General features: G+C 33.2%; 1 long non-coding RNA gene and 1 pseudogene across 1 annotated transcript; both read left to right on the top strand.

Annotated features, from left to right (window-relative positions):
• LOC143049673 (uncharacterized) lies at nt 1-1,628 on the top strand. Its single transcript, XR_012970285.1, has 2 exons — nt 1-108; nt 1,496-1,628. It is a non-coding gene; the product is annotated as an uncharacterized LOC143049673 (long non-coding RNA).
• LOC143048766 (integrase/recombinase xerD homolog) lies at nt 114-1,628 on the top strand (annotated as a pseudogene).
• Nucleotides 1,629-6,231: the final 4,603 nt, after the last annotated feature.

Genomic DNA, 6,231 nt, shown 5'->3' with positions numbered 1-6,231 from the left:
ATATTTCGGATGAACTTTCTACATTGAAAGCTAGATTACCAGAGTACTGCTTGAGCTCACGTTCTCTGAACACTCGTAAAAAGTACCAGTATGCCTTTAATGCTTTCTGTAAGTGGACTGAAATACATAATATTACTCCATTACCTTCATCTGATTATACAGTTTCTCTATATTTGATTCACATTTCACAGAATGCAAAATCGGCAAGCAAGATAAATGAAGTAATATACGCCATTAGCTGGGCACATAAACTGGCTGGATTTAATAATCCTTGTACATCTGAATTAGTAACGTTTGTAAACGAAGGAGCACAGAGAAAATTGGGACATTTTATCACTAAGAAAGATCCTATTACACCAGACATTTTACGAAAGATTGTTCATACTTATGGTACTCTTAATAGTAATCTTAAAGACTTAAGAACTGTTTGTATGTGTTTATTAAGCTATGCAGGTTTTTTTAAGGTTTTCAGAACTAGTTAATTTGAGAGGTATCGATATAAAGATTTATTCTACACATGCAAATTTATACTTGGCAAAGAGTAAAACTAATATTTACAGAGAAGGGAGGGATGTGGTTATTTCTAGAACTAATCTTGTAACTTGTCCTGTCTCTATGCTAGAACGATATCTCAAATTAGCTAGTATTACATCAAATTCTGATGAATTTGTTTTTAGATCCGTTAATTTTTGTAAGTCTGATAATTCTTATAAACTTAGAAGTACAGGTCCGTTGTCATACACGAGAGCTCGAGAAATACTACTTTCAAGTTTACAGAGTATAGGCTTAGATAGTAAAAAATTTGGACTGCATAGTCTCCGTTGAGGAGGGGCATCGGCTGCTGCAGCGGCTGGTGTAGAGGACAGATTGTTCAAAAAGCATGGTCGGTGGAAAAGTGACACGGCCAAAGACGGTTATGTTAAAGAGTCTTTGAAGGATAGACTTTCTGTAACAAATAATATTGGAATTTAATGATGTATTTTTTCGTTTATTTTTTCTTTACCCTTTCTTTATTTTTCGAAGCTTTGCTGCACACTGTCAGGCGAGCTGATCCCATACAAAGGTGTTGAGTTTATTTTGTAAATAATTTATGTTCGCTTGAAGTTATGAATTAGAACATAAATATATTTATTAAAGTTATGTACACCGGTATGTAAACATTACCACGTGTATTTGTTTATAAAATTACACGTGTTTGAAAGTATATAATAGGTTAAATGTTTTTCATTGGTCGAGTTAGAACTGACCATAATATTTGAATAAGGTCATTTCAAATATTTCGTGCTATACTTTTGGCGGTTTTGTATATTAAAGATATTGTCATTCGAGGTTCGCTTTTGGTGCAGTAAAGTTTCCCACCCTCCCACCCGACTTAATGTATTTTATTTGTGTTATTTTTTATTAATGGGAATAATAATGTGTGTAAGAACAGAATCTTTATTTGATTCATAAAATGTATTTTCGTACATAATGAAAATTGTTTTTATTTTTGTAGATTGGTTTTTGTGTTTGTTACCTGCAGCGGCCTAGGCAGACAGTAACACTGATGAACATTTTTTACGTTGCATTTGTCTTTAATAAAATTAAAGCTTTGCTGCACACTGTCAGGCGAGCTGATCCCATACAAAGGTGTTGAGTTTATTTTGTAAATAATTTATGTTCGCTTGAAGTTATGAATTAGAACATAATATAAATTCAAGTTCTTCGTGTATATATTGTCAATATTTCAATTTTTTACTTCAAAAAAAAAAGTTGGTGTAGAAAATTCATAGGTAGTTACGGCCCTGTCTATTTGTATGTTTGTGTGTATTATCTAAGTCTGTGCATTGTTTATCTATGATGTATGTTTACACAACATAGCTGTTGGATTTCAATTATAACCAAATACTGTCTGTTTGAGTTGAGTTACACAATTTTGTCAATATGACAGAACTTATGAACAATCTTCATACAAGTGGGATGTTTATCTAGCTATAAAACCAGGTTTAATCCATTACTTTCTGTGTAAAATGGTTTAGGTTTTTCAAGTTTTATGGACTTCCTCTGTCTATCGGTCTGTCGGTCGGTCGGTCGGTCGGTCTTTCCGTCTGTCTGTCCGTCCGTCTGTCTGTCATTGAAAAACGAGTTGCCATAGGGAAGCTATATATTGATCAGGATGATTTACGATAAATTGACTATTGTCTTGATTGTACGTCTATACTAGTGAGCAATTGTATATTTGACGTTTTTAACTACAAGAGGACACATTATGTAAGAGTAGAAACTTTAAATTGATTAGACCATTCAGTAAAAATCAACAAATAAGGAATTAATAATTGAAATTCGGTGATGAGGATATGAAAAAAGAAAGAAATAACTTCCTTTTCCTTGGTAAAATGAATGTCTATACAACTATTTCCTCGGGTATACAATATTAATACTAATCAAATCCCAAACCGTGACAACCTGATAGAATTTAGAGGAAGAATGTTATGAACAAATGTATCTTTTATTTCAATGACAAATATTACTTAGTGAAAAAGTGCACAAGTTACTGTGCATAATACCAATCTGGGAATACAATAATTTATAAGCAACACTGAAGATCTATATGTTATGTGTGTTTTCGTTCTTTCTTTGGTAAGCATTAATGCATGTTTTCTATTGTCTAAATATGTTAAGGGGAGGGTTGAGCGCTTTTATATGGTGGCCTGATATGAGCTTGATAAGCGACAGATAAGAATGAAATGAATAATAAATCGGCAAAAACAATTCATGTCGTCTCAAATAGTATTCCCGGCCTTATTTATCCAGCTTATCATCCTTACAGGAATGTCCTAAACCTGCAATTCCATAAAAACATTAATCACAAAGCTCACATATTATTAAATCTGCATTCATTAACTTATTCATGTCATTTAAACTATTTAAAAGGAAGAGGTAGAACAAAGCCAGAAGATCTTCCCAATGCAAAAAAAAAGATCCTGTTGATACCGTTTACTAATATTTTGGCATTGCAAAATGTAATGATTTTTCAGACTATCGTTGAAGTCTTTACACTAAATCTGTTGGAAGTGTACTGGTTGATTCTGAAGTTTAAGAAAAATGATTTATTTTATTAGATGTAATTGCATGGCTTTGAACCAGCTTCCAGTAACTACCACTACTCTTTTTAGTTACGCAAATTGCTACTTTTTTCAGGTTGTGTTTTGTGTAGTGCTGTAACGCCACTATCTTAAGTAAGGGGAGGGTTGAGTGGTCACAAACATGTTTAACCCCGTCACATTCTTTATGTGTCTGGCCCAAGCCAGGAGCATGTAGAACAGTGTTCGTCATATTTGTTTTTCGTAAATTGATTTGTTATAAATTATTCCGTTAGTTGTTTTTTCCGATTGATTTGTTTTATATTTTTCATGTCGAGCCCTTTTATAGCTGCCTATACAGTATGAATGTGTTTCTCATTGTTGAAGGTCGTACGGTGGCCTATAATTGCTTACTACAACTTAATTTTAACTCTGTTGGATAGGTAGCTCATTCGTGTGCATTCATTCCACTTCTTCTCATTTTATATCCATGTCTTCAAATAACGTCCCTTGAAGTTACATTGCCCACTTTAAGCTCTAGATCCAATATTGATGTAATATTTTTATGAACAATAATTATATTAAAAACAAATAGAAATTGTATGCATGCATTTTTTTTAATGAAAAATAAAGGTATTGAGAATTTGTTTAAGATTTATAAAATTTAAACTGATTGCTAAGTATTTATATATACACAATGAAGTGATTTTCTGATATTCTTTTATAGAATTCAATATCGAAGTGAAATATCAATGGATAAAAGCCAGTCACTGTGTTTGTACGATTATTTATGTCAGAAAATTGGATCTGAAGAGGTTGTTAGAGTGCGGCGAATCACTACCTTAATTTGTGACATTGGATCTGCAGGAGACAAAAGAATAACCAGTGGAAGTAGAGGCGAGGGTCTCAGCTTAAAAAGCAGCGATTTGGACTTGATGATAATAGATTCTCGCTTAAAAGTGTATGAATCAGAGAAAGATATCGTCCACCAAGATGGCATTCGTCCTCTTATTGTGGATGTAGAGGACACACAACCATGTTTCACCAAGCTGCGTCTTTTTGACCCTGCCGTAGTATCTTCATTTTGTAAAACAATGCTGTTGAACGATGGTTTATATACAGTGTTCTCAAGTGAATTGTGTAGATTGACAATTTTGAAATTATCAGCTCATCCAAAACTCATGAAAATGCATGGTCCGTGCTTATCGGATCAGAATGATCAAATTGATATTACAAGTTGTCTTAAATGTGACCAATGGATATCTGTTGCAAAAGCATGGGTCAATAGGCCACGTACGTGGCCTTCTCCTGATATAATTTCCAAAATTACCTCTTGTGGCGTTTTATTTGTTCCAATAGGCAGCAAAGGGTCCAAAAATGAACATATTGAGTGGCGAATATCTTTTTCAGTAGCAGAAAAGATTATCATATTTTCTTTCAATCATACTCAGCTTCTATGTTATGCCTTATTGAAAATCTTGCTGAAAGAAATAATTGAAAGCCATAAAGACTTAAAAGGGTTATTGTGTTCCTATTTCATAAAGACATTGTTGTTTTGGATGATCGAAGAATCAATTCAGTCGATTTGGAGACCAGACAATATAATAACATGTTTTATGTCATGTGTACAAAGACTGTTATACTGTGTACAATATTCAACCTTACTACATTATTTTATACCTGATAACAACTTATTCTTTTCACGATTCAATATTACCAACAAATACAAATTGATAAACACTTTAACAGCTACATATAATCAAGGAATTAATTTTGTCTTTTGCACAGAGACATTGTGTGATTATAGCAGAGTGTCTAATAGTATCTCCAGGCCATTTGACACACAAATTAGATTAACTGAAGAAGTAATGCAGCATTTATTCTTAAGCTTAAACTTTGCCGAAAGTGCAAAAGCAAGTATGTTTGTCCTGATGTACAATTTAGTTAAACATTCCAGAACTCGTCTTTCAAGGGATATATTTACAACACGGTTGTCAAAAGCATTTCAGTTTAACTCACAGGACCCTTCGAATCATCTTGTATCAAACAACAAACACGAATATTATAAATATAAATATAATTTAAGCCAACTGCTTGTAGGTTTGAATACAGATGCAGTATCTGGATGGCTGTTTTTGGCTTCGTTCTTCTATATTCATAACAAATACTTAGTATCACTTAGTTTGATAGGTCATGTTCTAGGTAAAAGCAATGAAGAAATAAAATATTTTCAGCAACGTGATCCCCCGTTTAGCCAGATTCAGAAATATGGGCTAAGAAGAATGAAACGTGAAAAACGTTTCACCGTTTTAAAAACGCTGTCTGTGATGGAGACCTGTTTTAAACACCAATCATCCATCATTCCACGAGAACTTCAACTGGATGTAACAACAGGACCACTCAAATGTGCTCCTGTACCATTTGCATACTTTCTTAGGTTCTTGTGCTACTACAATCTACATTACATTCCACTGTGTATACATTCTCTACAACAGTTGCTATTGACCGTTAAATCTAAATTCAGAATTCAACCATCATCCTACATACAAACACATATTTTCTGTGGCATAGCTTGTCAAATGGTTGGCGAATCAAAAGTTGGAAGACATTTTTTACAAACGGCAGCAAATTTTGACATTTTTGATACAAGCAGTGCAAAATTAAGGCTTTTAATAGAAGTTGCATATAGGCTAATTTGTTTCGACAGGAACATATAAGGTACAATTATATGTATCTGATTTCGACCAACATTTATACATTTCCAAATCTTTACAATTTTGCAGTAATATCAATACCTTTGAGTTTTACACCTCCACTCACCACAACATGAAACAAAATATGATTTATGGCGCCAAGCCCCCCTTTTTGCAGATTGGTGTTTTTATTGTACTTATCAGATTGACAATGGTTCGTGTAAAATCGACAGAACAATCTAAACTCGCAACAAAAAGTGCAATATAAATCTGATGAGCCCTTTTTCAAATATTTAGTTTTGTTTTAATTTCTATCTTGTAAACTCGTAAGCTTTCTATCTTGTAAACTTAAAAATATCGAACTCAGAGATACAGAATTCCCTAAGAAAAGTCCTAAATCAAATGGGAAAACAAAAAGCTCAAACACATCAAACGAATGGATAACAACTGTCATATTCCTGACTTCGTATATACAC

This window comes from Mytilus galloprovincialis, chromosome 10 (assembly GCF_965363235.1).
Source record: "Mytilus galloprovincialis chromosome 10, xbMytGall1.hap1.1, whole genome shotgun sequence".
Lineage (NCBI taxonomy): Eukaryota > Metazoa > Mollusca > Bivalvia > Mytilida > Mytilidae > Mytilus > Mytilus galloprovincialis.
The sequence above is the reverse complement of the archived record's forward strand: the minus strand, read 5'-3'. Positions and strand labels throughout refer to the sequence as shown.